Genomic DNA, 14,150 nt, shown 5'->3' on the forward strand with positions numbered 1-14,150 from the left:
CTTTTTCAAACTCTTTCAACTTCTACGCAATATATGAGCGCGAGCCATGGACATAGCACTATGGGTGGAATAGAATATGATGATTGAGGTCGTGTGAGAAGACAAAAGGGAGAAAGTCTCACATTGAAGCGGATAATCAATGGGCTATGGAGATGCCCACCGATTTATGTCAATACAAGGAGTAGGGATTGCCATGCAACGGATGCACTAGAGCTATAAATATATGAAAGCTCTTCAAAGAAACTAAGTGGGTGTGCATCCAACTCGCTTGCTCACGAAGACCTAGGGCATTTGAGGAAGCCCATCATTGGAATATACAAGCCAAGTTCTATAATGAAAAATTCCCACTAGTATATGAAAGTGACAAAATAATAGACTCTCTATCATGAAGATCATGGTGCCACTTTGAAGCACAAGTGTGGAAAAAGGATAGTAACATTGTCCCTTCTCTCTTTTTCTCTAATTTATTTATTATTATTATTTCTTTTTTTATTTGGCCTTCTTTCTTCTTCTTTTTTGGCCTCTTTTCTTTCTTTTTTTCTCTTTTTTTTGGAGTCTCATCCCGACTTGTGGTGGAATCATAGTCTCCATCATCCTTTCCTCACATGGGACAATGCTCTAATGATGATCATCACACTTTTATTTTCTTACAACTCAAGAATTACAACTCGATACTTAGAACAAAATATGACTCTATGTGAATGCCTCCGGCGGTGTACCGGGATTGCGATGAATCAAGAGTGACATGTATGAAAAAATTATGAATGGTGGCTTTGCCACAAATACGTTGTCAACTACATGATCATGCAAAGCAATATGACAATGATGATGCGTGTCATAATAAATGGAATGGTGGAAAGTTTCATGGCAATATATCTTGGAATGGCTATGGAAATGCCATAATAGGTAGGTATGGTGGCTGTTTTGAGGAAGATATAAGGAGGCTTATGTGTGATAGAGCGTATCATATCACGGGGTTTGGATGCACCGGCGAAGTTTGCACCAACTCTCAAGGTGAGAAAGGGAAATGCACGATACCGAAGAGGCTAGCAATGGTGGAAGGGTGAGAGTGCGTATAATCCATGGACTCAACATTAGTCATAAAGAAATCACATACTTATTGCAAAAATCTACAAGTCATCAAAACCAAGCACTACGCGCATGCTCCTAGGGGGATAGATTGGTAGGAAAAGACCATCGCTCGTCCCCGACCGCCACTCATAAGGAAAGCAATCAAAGAACACCCCATGCTTCAAATTTGTCACATAACGTTCACCATACGTGCATGCTACGGGACTTGCCAACTTCAACACAAGTATTCATCAATTTCACAATTACTCAACTAGCACACTTCTAATATTACCACATTTATATATCAAAACCATCTATCAAGCACCCAACTTCTCTTAGCATTTAAAATTTATAACCAAAATGAATTACCATGCTGTTCTAAAGGACTCCAAAATGATATAAGTGAAGCATGAGAGGTCAATTATTTCTATAAAGTAGAACCACCGCCGTGCTCTAAAAGATATAAGCGAAGCACTAGAGCAAAAAACTATATAGCTCAAAAGACATAAGTGAAGCACATAGAGTATTCTAATAAATTCCAATTCATGTGTGTCTCTCTCAAAAGGTGTGTACAGCAAGGATGATTGTGGTAAACTAGAAAGCAAAGACTCAAATCATACAAGATGCTCCAAGCAAAACACATATCATGTGGCGAATAAAAATATAGCTCCAAGTAAAGTTACCGATAAACGAAGACGAAAGAGGGGATGCCTTCTGGGGCATCCCAAAGCTTAGGCTTTTTGGTGTCCTTGGATTTTACCTTGGGGTTCCTTGGGCATCCCCAAGCGTAGGCTCTTGCCACTCCTTGTTCCATAATCCATCAAATCCTTACCCAAAACTTGAAAACTTCAGAACACAAAACTTAAAAGAAAATCTTCGTGAGCTCCGTTAGTAAAAGAAAACAAACCACCACTTCAAGGTACTGTGATGAACTCATTCTTGATTTACATTGGTGTTAAACCTACTGTATTCCAACTTTTCTATGGTTCATAAACTCTATTACTAGCCATAGATTCATCAAAATAAGCAAACAACACACGAAAAAACAGAATCTATCAAAAACAGAACAGTCTGTAGTAATCTGTAGGTTCCGACCACTTATGGAACCCCAAAAATTATAAAATAAATTTCTGGACATGAGGAATTTATCTATTAATCATCTTCAAAAATAATTAACTAAATAGCACTCTCCAATAAAAAAATGGCAGCAATTCTCGTGAGCGCTAAAGTTTCTGTTTTTTACAGCAGGATCAAAAAGACTTTCCCCAAGTCTTCAACGGTTCTACTTGGCACAAACACTAACTAAACACAAAAACACAATCAAAACAGAGGCTAGATAAATTATTTATTACTAAACAGTACCAAAAAGCAAGGAATAAAAATAAAATTGGGTTGCCTCCCAACAAGCGCTATCGTTTAACGCCCTTAGCTAGACATAAAAGCAAGGATAGATCTAAGTATTGCCATCTTTGGTAGGAAATTCTTCAATAAGACACCTATAACCCCTAGGAGTCTCTTTATTTTTATTAATTATCAAACTCCTAGGCACAAAGTCAAGAAAATCATTTGTAGCAAAAGGTTCCTTAAGGATAGCAAGAAAGTTGGGGTGAACACTTATGGATTTGAGGTCCGCATTTCCCTTACTAGAAGTTTCACCCTTAATTTTAGGAACATACATCAATTTGGAAATCTTAGCATTAGAAGGAGTGTTTTTCACGGAAGAAAAGTAAGATCCTAGGTTGGTACTAATATCCTCAATTTTATCAATTCTAGTGGAATCTTGATCTATCTTTTCATTAACCATAGGTTCCTTTTCTTTAAAAAATTTAAGAGCCACTCCTACCTTAGGTCCGTATTGGGTAACTTGGTTGTGGATCTTTCTATCAAAATTTTCAATCAACTCTACATTAGCAACTTTATTTTCAATAATTTCAAGCCTTTGCATCACATGTTCCAAAGTTAAAGTAGTTCCATTAACCAAAAGAGGTGGTGGGCCAAACAAATCTACCATAGCATTATAAGAATCAAAAGTATGGCTACCCAAGAAATTTCCTCCGGTAATGGTATCAAGGATATATCTATTCCAAGGCATGATGCTTACATAAAAATTGCGAAGAAGAACGGAAGTAGATTGCTACCTAGTAGATCTATTTTGCGCATTGCAAATTCTGTACCAAGCATCTTTTAGATTTTCTCCCTCCCTTTGTTTAAAATTAAGAACTTAATTCTTGGGACACAAGGGAGTAGATAAAGGACTAGCCATAACGATGAGGCAAGCGAAAAAGAGGCGAATGGAAAAGAGAGGGCAAATAAAATAGCAAGGGTGAAGTGGGGGAGAGGAAAACGAGAGGCAGATGGCAAATAATGTAATGTGAAGGATAAGAGTTGTGAGGGGTGCTTGGTATGTCTTGACTTGGCGTAGATCTCCCCGGCAACGGCGCCAGAAATCCTTCTTGCTACCTCTTGAGCATTGCGTTGGTTTTCCCTTGAAGAGGAAAGGGTGGTGCAGTAAAGCAGCGTAAGTATTTCCCTCAGTTTTTGAGAACCAAGGTATCAATCCAGTAGGAGACCACGCGCGAGTCACCTTGTACCTACACAAACAAATAAGAACCTCGCAACCAACGCGATAAAGGGGTTGTCAATCCCTTCATGGCCACTTACAAGAGTGAGATCTGATAGACATGATAATAATAATAATAATAATAATAAGATAAGTATTTTTGGTATTTTTATGATATAGATTGAAAGTAAAGATTGCAAAATAAAATAGACTGGAAACTTGTACGATGGAAAATATTCCCGGGGGCCATAGGTTTCACTAGTGGCTTCTCTCAAGATAGCATAAGTATTATGGTGGGTGAACAAATTATTGTCGAGCAATTGATAGAAAAGAGAATAATTATGAGAATATCTAGGCATGATCATGTATATAGGCATCACGTCCGTGACAAGTAGACCGACTCCTTCCTGCATCTACTACTATTACTCCACAGATCGACCGCTATCCAGCATGCATCTAGAGTATTAAGTTCATAAGAACGGAGTAACGCCTTAAGCAAGATGACATGATGTAGAGGGATAAACCCATGCAATGTGATATCAACCCCATCTTTTTATCCTCGATGGCAACAATACAATATGTGTCGTTTCCCTTTCTGTCACTGGGATCGAGCACCACAAGATTGAACCCAAAGCTAAGCACTTCTCCCATTGCAAGAAAGATCTATCTAGTAGGCCAAACCAAACTGATAATTCGAAGAGACTTGCAAAGATAAACCAATCATACATAAAAGAATTCAGAGAAGATTCAAATATTGTTCATAGATAATCTTGGAAACCCACAATTCATCGGATCTCGACAAACACACCGCAAAAGAAGATTACATCAAATAGATCTCCAAGAGAATCGAGGAGAACTTTGTATTGAAATCCAAAGAGAGAGAAGAAGCCATCTAGCTAACAACTATGGACCCAAAGGTCTGAGGTAAACTACTCACACATCATCGGAGGGGCCATGGAGTTGATGTAGAGGCCCTTCATGATCAATGCCCCCTCCGGCGGAGCTCCGGAAAAGGCCCCAAGATGGGATCTCTTGGGTATAGAAGGTTGCGGCGGTGGAAATAGGGTTTCATGGTGCTCCTGGATGTTTGCGGGGTATGTGAACATATATAGGAGGAAGAAGTAGGTCAGTGGAGCTACGAGGGGCCCATGAGGGGGGCGCACCTAGGGGGTAGGTGCGCCCCCTGCCTCGTGGCCGCCTCGTTGATTGCTTGACGTCCACTCCAAGTCCTCTGGATCACGTTTGTTCCAAAAATCACGTTCTCGAAGGTTTCATTCCGTTTGGACTCCGTTTGATATTCCTTTTCTACGGAACATTGAAATAGGCAAAAAAACAACAATTTGGGTTGGGCCTCCGGTTAATAGGTTAGTCCCAAAAATATTGTAAAAGTGTAAAATAAAGCCCATTAACATCCAAAACAGATAATATAATAGCATGGAACAATCAAAAATTATAGATACGTTGGAGACGTATCAGACCGACATGTCAACTCAGTGGGACCGATGTCATTAGGGTTTGGGCATAACTTAATCTCGGTGAGACCGATTACACAAACTCGGTGAGACCGATTTTGGTAATAGACTAACCATAGAGTTGGTCAGGCAAACTCGGTGGGACCGATTCACTCATCTCGGTTGGACCGAAATGTTATGAAAGGGAAACAGAGAGTTTGCATTGCAATCTCGATGGGACCGATCGCTCATCTCGGTTTGACCGAAACGTTACGAAGGGAAACAGAGAGATTACAATCCCATCTCAGTGAGACCGAGATCCCTATCGGTGAGACCAAAAATACTAGGGTTTTGGCAGTGGCTATGTCAAGAGAACTCGGTGGCGCCGGATAGAAAATTTCGGTGTGGCTGAGTTTAACTTTTGGTTTGGGACATATGTGGATATGAGAAAGTAGTTGAGGGCTTTGGAGCATATCACTAAGCATTTTGAGCAAGAACCTCATTAAGAAGCACCTCACCCCCTCTTGATAGTATTGGCTTTTCCTATGGACTCAATGTGATCTTGGATCACTAAAATGAAAAATGTAGAGTCTTGTGCTTTGAGCTTGAGCCAATCCTTTTGTCCTTGGCATTTTGAGGAGTCCACTTTTCTAATCCATGCCATGCCAATCATTCAGCTTTCCTGAAATATTTATCTTGAAATAGCATTAGCTCAATGAGCTATATGTTGTTAGGAATTACCAAAACCACCCAGGCATAGTTGCACTTTCAAAATGTTCTCCCTGAGTATGCACCATTGCTACAGTTCGTCATGCTGAGACACCACGTGATGATCGGGTGTGATAAGCTCTACGTTCACATACAACGGGTGTAAGACAGTTTTGCACGTGCAAAATACTCAGGTTAGACTTGACGAGCCTAGCATATGCAGATATGGCCTCGGAACGCTGAGACCAAAAGGTCGAACGTGAATCATATAATAGATATGATCAATATAGAGATGTTCACCATTGAAAACTACTCCATCTCACGTGAAGATATGGATCACGTGATCATTTAGATGACTAGAGGGATGTCTATCTAACTGGGAGTTCTTAAGTAATATGATTCATTGAACTTAAATTTATCATGAACTTAGTCCTTATAGTTTTTGCATATCTATGTAGTTGTAGATCAATGTCCTATGCTACCGTTCCCTTGAATTTTAATGCGTACCTAGAGAAAGCTAAGTTGGAAGATGATGGTAGCAACTACACGGACTGGGTCCGTAATTTGAGGATTATCCTCATTTCTGCACAGAAGAATTACATCCTGGAAGCACCGCTAGGTGCAAGACCCGCTGAGGAGCAACTTCGGATGTTATGAACGTCTGGCGGACTAAAGCTGATGACTACTCGATAGTTCAGTGTGCCATGCTTTACGGCTTAGAATCGGGACTTCAAAGACGTTTTGAACGTCATGGAGCATATGAGATATTCCAAGAGTTTAAGTTAATGTTTCAAGCAAATGCCCAAGTTGAGAGATATGAAGTCTCCAACAAGTTCTATAGTTGCAAGATGGAGGAGAACAGTTCTGTCAGTGAACACATACTCAGAATGTCTGGGTACCATAACCACTTGACTCGGCTGGGAGTTAATCTTCCTAATGATAGTGTCATTGACAGAGTTCTAAAATCACTGCCACCAAGCCATAAAGTCTTCATGATGAACTATAACATGCAAGGGATGGAAAAGAAAATTCCCGAGCTCTTCGCAATGCTAAAGGCTGCGGAGGTAGAAATCAAGAAGGAGCATCAAGTGTTGATGGTTAACAAGACCACTAGTTTCAAGAAAAAGGGCAAAGGGAAGAAGGGGAACTTCAAGAAGAATAGCAAGCAAGTTGCTGCTCCTGGGAAGAAGCCTAAGTCTGGACCTAAGCCTAAAACTGAGTGCTTCTACTACAAAGGGACAGGTCACTGGAAGCGGAACTGCCCCAAGTATTTGGTGGAAAGGTATATTTGATATACATGTGATTGATGTGTACCTTACTAATTCTCGTAGTAGCGCCTGGGTATTTGATACTGGTTCTGTTGCTCATATTCGGAACTCGAAATAGGGGCTACAGATTAAACGAAGATTGGCTAAGCACGAGGTGACGATGCGCATCGGAAATGGTTCCAAGGTCGATCGATGTGATCATCGTCGTCACGCTACCTCTACATCTACCTTCGGGGTTAGTTTTAGACCTAAATAATTGTTATTGGTGCCAGCATTGAGCATGAACATTATATCTGGATCTTGTTTGATGCGAGACGGTTATTCATTTAAATCAGAGACTAATGGTTGTTCTATTTATATGAGTAATATCTTTTATGGTCATGCACCCTTGATGAGTGGTCTATTTTTATTGAACCTTGATCGCAGTGATACACATATTCATAATATTGAAGCCAAAAGATGCAAAGTTAATAATGATAGTGCAACTTATTTGTGGCACTGCTGTTTAGGTCATATTAGTCTAAAGCGCGTGAAGAAACTCCATGCTAATGGGCTTTTGGAATCACTTGATGCTTGCGAACCATGCCTCATGGGCAAGATGACTAAGACTCCGTTCTCCACAACAATGGAGTGAGCCACTAACTTATTGGAAATAATACATACTGATGTATGCAGTCCGATGAGTGTTGAGGCTTGTGGTGGGTATCGTCATTTTCTGACCTTCACAGGCGACTTGAGAAGATATGGGTATATCTACTTGATGAAACATAAGTCTGAAACATTTGAAAAGTTCAAAGAATTTCATAGTGAAGTGGAAAATCATCGTACATCGGTGCGCGTCGGTCCTAAACAAATGGTTTTTAACCCCTTTCCACGACGGCATTTGGAACCGTCACCAAGTAAGTGTGGGCGATAGGGGGGTCCTTCCCACATGATCCGGAAACGGTCAGGGATATGCCCTCCTAGCACACACGCTCGGCAAAATGAGGTTGTGTGCGACCGGTGAGCACTCAAATACGGAAATACGTACAGTAGAGCTAAAAATACAATTATACGGCGAAATTGTTTCCGGTCGCAAGTACATCCCACACAGTCAGTCCCCGCTAAACGTTTCCGTTCGTATGCACATCCCACACAGTCGCTCCAAGGAAAACCTTTTCGTTCACAGGTACATCACACACAATTTTTCCTGTTAAATCGTTTGCGTTATTGAATGTATCACACACGGCCTGTAGAAGAAACTGTGTGGCAAAGGTTGTCCATCACACACAGTTTTTATGTGGTAAACATTTGCGCAAGGTGGCCTAATGCAAACAGTTTTCAAGAGAAAGTCGTGTGTGATTGTTCATTTATCCAACATGGTTTATTCGTAGAAACTGTGTGCGTTGCCTGAGGTCATCGCCCACGGTATTTTTTCAACAACCGTTTGCAATAGCAAAACACAATTAGCAGGCTAATTCGCCATTAGCAGGCTAATTATCCGATTATTCATAATCCATTTTATTAATCTAATTGACATTTCATATTAAGCACACAATATATTTCATTTCCATATTAAGGAAGCAGAATTTCATAATTGAAATACATCAGAGTACAACATGATATAATTTCAGCACTCAGCTACCCCATTACACAACTGCACCAGCAACAAGTTCCATATGCAACATGTAGAACCTTTTGAAATTAGCATCATAGACGGTATATAGACATATGCATCTCATCTGGAAAACTGCTAAAGCAAAAGGCGGATATTGAGCCTTCATTCATGTTGAAGGTCTTTGCAACTTTAGGCCAGTGCCTGTGGATGATTGACCGTCCGTCCTTCGTCCTTTTCAGGAACACTTCAATATTGAACTGTGGGTGTTGTATGAAAACCTTCCTCGCCTCCTGACCATAGAGGTGGTTTGAGAGGTAATCATCAATGAACTGCTTTGGAAAGGCCTGAAAATAAGGATGTGCATAAATATCTTCTCTATTTTGGAAATAGGGCAAAGGAATAAAAAAAGGCAAGGTATAATAGTTAGTACCATCTTGTAGTGAACTGATGTCTTCTTCATTGTGCAGACAAAGATCTTGTTGTTTTTTGTCGCTAATTTCTTTATCCTAACAATCTTTCTGAGTTTGTTGATTTGATTGATATTCATGGAAAACTCATTTCCCCATATGCAAAAAGGGTCAAATAGTGGGTCAAAACCTCTGACAGCAGGACCTACATGTGCAAGACCAAATTGTTAAAAACCAAAATATTAGAATGGTTCCTGAAATTGCACAATAATGTGCTATTAGACAATGGACCATGTGCATGCTAACCTCGATTGTAAACCTCGGTGCTTCTCATTGTTTCCCTGCAACACATATAAGGTAGTTAGTTATCAGGTTAAGTAAGGGTTCGCATGCTATCAGTAAAATATGTTGATGAAAAATAAGCACATTGCAGATTCATCAGATTAATTGAAGCCACATGGAAAACCCATTTACCCAAACCAATCATGATTAAGAACTAGGAAATATAGCACTTGTACATGTTTCTCATGTATTAATTGCAGCCAAATTTGATTTATTCCTCACATGCACAACAATACAAAATTCTACCCATGACAATTAGATCGCGTTGCAGAATTGAACCAAGGAGTTAACTAAACACCACAACAAATGAACCAAACATTAACTGAGCACCACATTGCATAACATAACATACTCCTAATAGAAGACCAGAGAGTTAACCAAACAGTTAACTACAGCCAATCATAGCAATTGTATTTGTTTCTCATGTATTTACTACAGCCAAATTCAATTTATTCCTCACATGGTATACAATAACAGAATGCACCCACAATTTTGTAAAGATAAATTCGATTTATTTCTAACATATAAGACAATACAAAATTGCAGCCTGAAGAATTGAACATCATATTTGCAAAATTGAACCAAACAGTTAACTAAAGGCGACAATTAATTAACAAAACAGTTAATAAGTGAGCACCACACTGCACGACATATAGAACATATACACTAGAGCAACAGATTGCATGGTGAATTAGATAGCATAATTCACTAGAGTTTGTGAAGGAAAGGCGGGAGCAGCACACGAAACGGATAAACCGAGCATGCTTAACCGGCGTAGCTAGCAATTGGCAAGGTGCTCCTTAAAGATCTGGGGGTCGGCACGAATGGCAGCCATCGCGACCTCATCCGTGCGTGCGGCCGCGATTTGCTTCTCCGCTGCCAAATGCTCCTTGAGGTCCTGGCTATACTGCGTGCACCATGGCTTAGGTCGGCGCTTTTTTGGTGGAGGGGTCGGTGATTTGGGTGGAAGGTGTCGCGCTCGCACCGGCGGTTAGGGCATGTGGGATGTGGAAGGAGGAGGATGGGGATCGGGTGTGGATTACCTGACTGGATAAAGGAGGCCGAGCAGCGTGAAGGAGGGTCGCCGGCGAGGAGGCGGTGGCGCTGCAAGAAAGGAGTGAAGGTTTCAACTTGGAAAGGAAGGCGGAAAGAGGGGAAATGTGGCTTTTGGTAAGGGGGGGGCGGGGAGGTAGATATTTCCGCGGAAGCCGAAAATTTGGAATCGCTTCAGCCAAAAAACAGGCGCGCAAAGTGTCATCAGACACGGTCCCTTATTCAGAACTGTGTACGATATGTGGACATCACAAACGATTCAGATAGCTTAACCCGTGTGTGATGAGTTTGAATGTCAAAAGTTTTGGTTCGAATTTCCATGGTTATAGTGGTCATCCACATTATTGCATATTTTGGGTACACAAAGGAGACTACAGCACACCCACACTTCTTAATCGAGCAAGTTCAGCAATTAAAAAGAGCTAGCTGACCTAAACATTACTCTAACAAATTAAAGACCGACGCTCTTATAATTAAACAAAACAAAGAGTACTACTATGGCTGGTGCTCGTCGATCTTCGCCGCCGCCTCCATGTCTAGCTCGCGCCCGACGGTCTCCTGGGGAAGGGGCTCCATGGCATCCATCGCACCATACTTGGCAAGCATCTCGCCATCCGCGTCCGCCATCTCTTTGGAAAAGGCCACGACGAGCTGGGCATGGGCGGACACGATCTGGGCTTGGACGGGCTCCGTCGTTGCAAGGTATGCGGCGGAGGAACGGACGGCTGCTCGAACGCTCTCGGTGATTGCCAGCTCTTCGGCCGTGGGTTGCCGACCGTTGTCAGAGAAGCTTCGTTCGATTTGTGCGGTGACCACCAGGAGCTAGGCGTGGGCAGCCTCGACATGGTCGTGGGCGGCCTCCATCAGGGCTAAGGCCGCCGCTGCGGAAAGGACAACTGTTGTGCCGCTCTTGCCAGTTGCTATCCCCGAGGCAGATGTTGCTGCCACCACCTGAGAAGCAACAACGGACGTTTGGGCTACCTTTGCTGCCCGGTCGCAAATTGCGGCAGCGGTCATGCACCTTGTTAGCACGCGCATGGCGGCTGCGGCCGCGCTCTCGTCGGAGTGGGCCACCGAAGTTGCCCTCACGACGCAGGTCCACGTGCCCATCTTTCACCGGCGATGATTGAACAGTGAAATGATATTTGGGGAGTGAGCTAGTGTGCTTGAGACGCCGGCAGTGGACTGTAGCCAATGCACCTTCTCGCGTAAGCCATACGTGTACTATACACCGACGGTGCTCCAAGATATTTTGTACTACATCTCACATGGTTGCTGATAATAAACTGTGTGCGATCTACTTGATTTTTCATCTTGATTTGAATTACATAATGGGGTCACAGCGGCAATGGACGGTGTTTGAATTGCTAGACCTTTTATCTGGAGTGAACATGCAACTATATGTGTGTCGTAAAAGAATTGGAATTAATCAGGGTTCGTTTGAACATTTTATACATTAAATTGGTTTTCTAGCAATTTCAGGTGAACAGTTCAAATTTGAACTACATGCACATGCTCCAGTGCATATAAATTGGTTGAAAAATCAAATCTGTGTCCTTGGGTGCATGCTTAGGTCCCATGCAAGAAATGGGAATGAATTTCAAAAACCAGGGCACCGTTGATTGCCGGTAAAACATTGAGATGCCTGGTTTTTAAATTCTAGTAAATCCAAAACTCATCTGAAATTCATGAAACTTGGCATGCTATCATGGAGCGGCATCAACATGCCGTGGTACAAACTTTGTCCCATTTGGGGCAGGTTTGGCTATATGCTTCTCACAAACCGGAGCTTCTCACAACAAGCATGATGGTTTTCGGTAGGGAACGTCCCGCCTTTGGGGATGAAACGATATACATTGCCTCTTATTTCTTTCAAATATTTTTCTCGTGTCAACATAGAACAACAAGAGTGTTGTGTGAATTTTTCTGATTTTTCAGGGTTTGTTTGGATATTTTTATGCATTAAGAGTTTTCAATGCATTTTATGTGCATAATTCAAATTTGAACTACATGCACATGCTCCAGTGCATATAAATTGGTTGAAAAATCAAATATGTGTCCTTGGGTGCATGCTTAGGTCCCATGCAAGAAATAGGAATGAATTTCAAACACCGGGGCACCGTTGGTTGCCGGCAAAACATTGAGATGCCTGGTTTTTAAATTCTAGTAAATCCAAAACTCGTCTGAAATTCATGAAACTTCGCATGCTATCATGGAGCGGCATCAACATGCCGTGGTACAAATTTTGTCCCATTTGGGGTAGGTTTGGGTATATGTTTCTCACAAACCGGAGCTTCTCACAACAAGCATGATGGTTTTCGGTAGGGAACGTCCCACCTTTGGGGACGAAACGATATCCATTGCCTCTTATTGCTTTCAGTTTTTTTTCTCGTGTCAACATACAACAACAGGAGTGTTGTGTGAATTTTTTTGATTTTTCGGGGTTCGTTTGGACATTTTTATGCATTAAGAGTTTTCAATGCATTTTATGTGCATAATTCAAATTTGAACTACATGCACATGCTCGAGTGCATATAAATTGGTTGAAAAATCAAATTTGTGTCCTTGGGTGCATACTTAGGTCCCATGCAAGAAATGGGAATGAATTTCAAACACCGGTGTCGGTGTCAAAACCGGCGGATCTCGGGTAGGGGGACCCGAACTGTGCGTCTAGGATCGATGATAACAAGAGACGGGGGACACAATGTTTACCCAGGTTTGGGCCCTCTCTATGGAGGTAATACCCTACTTCCTGCTTGATTGATCTTGATGAATATGAGTATTACAAGAGTTGATCTACCACGAGATCGTAATGGCTAAACCCTAAAAGTCTAGCCTGTCTGACTATGATTATGAGGATATCTCTCTACGGACCTAGCCCTCCGGTTTATATAGACACTGGGAGAATCTAGGGTTACATAAGGTCGGTTACAGAGAAAGGAATCTTCATATTTGGTCGCCAAGCTTGCCTTCCATGCCAAGGAGAGTCCCATCCGGATACGGGTAGAGTCTTCGGTCTTCGTATCTTCACAGCCCATCAGTCTAGCCCATATCCAATAGGTCGGACGCCTGAGGACCCCTTAGTCCAGGACTCCCTCGGTAGCCCCTGAACCAGGCTTCAATGACGAGGTGTCCGGCGTGCAGATTGTCCTCGGCATTGCAAGGCGGGTTCCTTTTCCGGATACTCCAAGATAGTCTTCGGTCGTGATGTACATGTCCGGATCTGCAACACAAGTACCAAACATGACTCCAGAGAATATAATATTTGCACGAGCCCAATTTGCTGACAACTTTTTGTAGCGTGACATCACGTTTGCCCGGTCATTATTTCAGACCGTTTCTTGTCCCATCGTTCCGTGTTTCGAGGCATGGTTTTTATTGGCACGTTATGTTGAAGCAGGGATCGTATCCCTGATTGCAGGATCCTCGTTAATACGGGCGTGGGTAACCCTACCGTTCTACTGGAATGATTCCTTAGGAATAGGCAGGTTTTTAGGCTTTAGGAGGAGGCATTCAATACCCGCTGCCTTTATAAAGGAAACACGGGCCGTCATTTTTCGCCAAACCTCTCCTCAACCTTTCCAACCTTGAGTTCTAGCACCCAAGGTTCGACTTCATTGCTTCAAGCTTCCCCATCATGTTCGGACCCAGCCCTCAAGGCCGATGGGTGGCTTCCTCCGTCACAGAGGAGGA

Source organism: Triticum urartu, chromosome 5 (genome assembly GCF_003073215.2).
Source record: "Triticum urartu cultivar G1812 chromosome 5, Tu2.1, whole genome shotgun sequence".
Classification (NCBI taxonomy): Eukaryota; Viridiplantae; Streptophyta; class Magnoliopsida; order Poales; family Poaceae; genus Triticum; species Triticum urartu.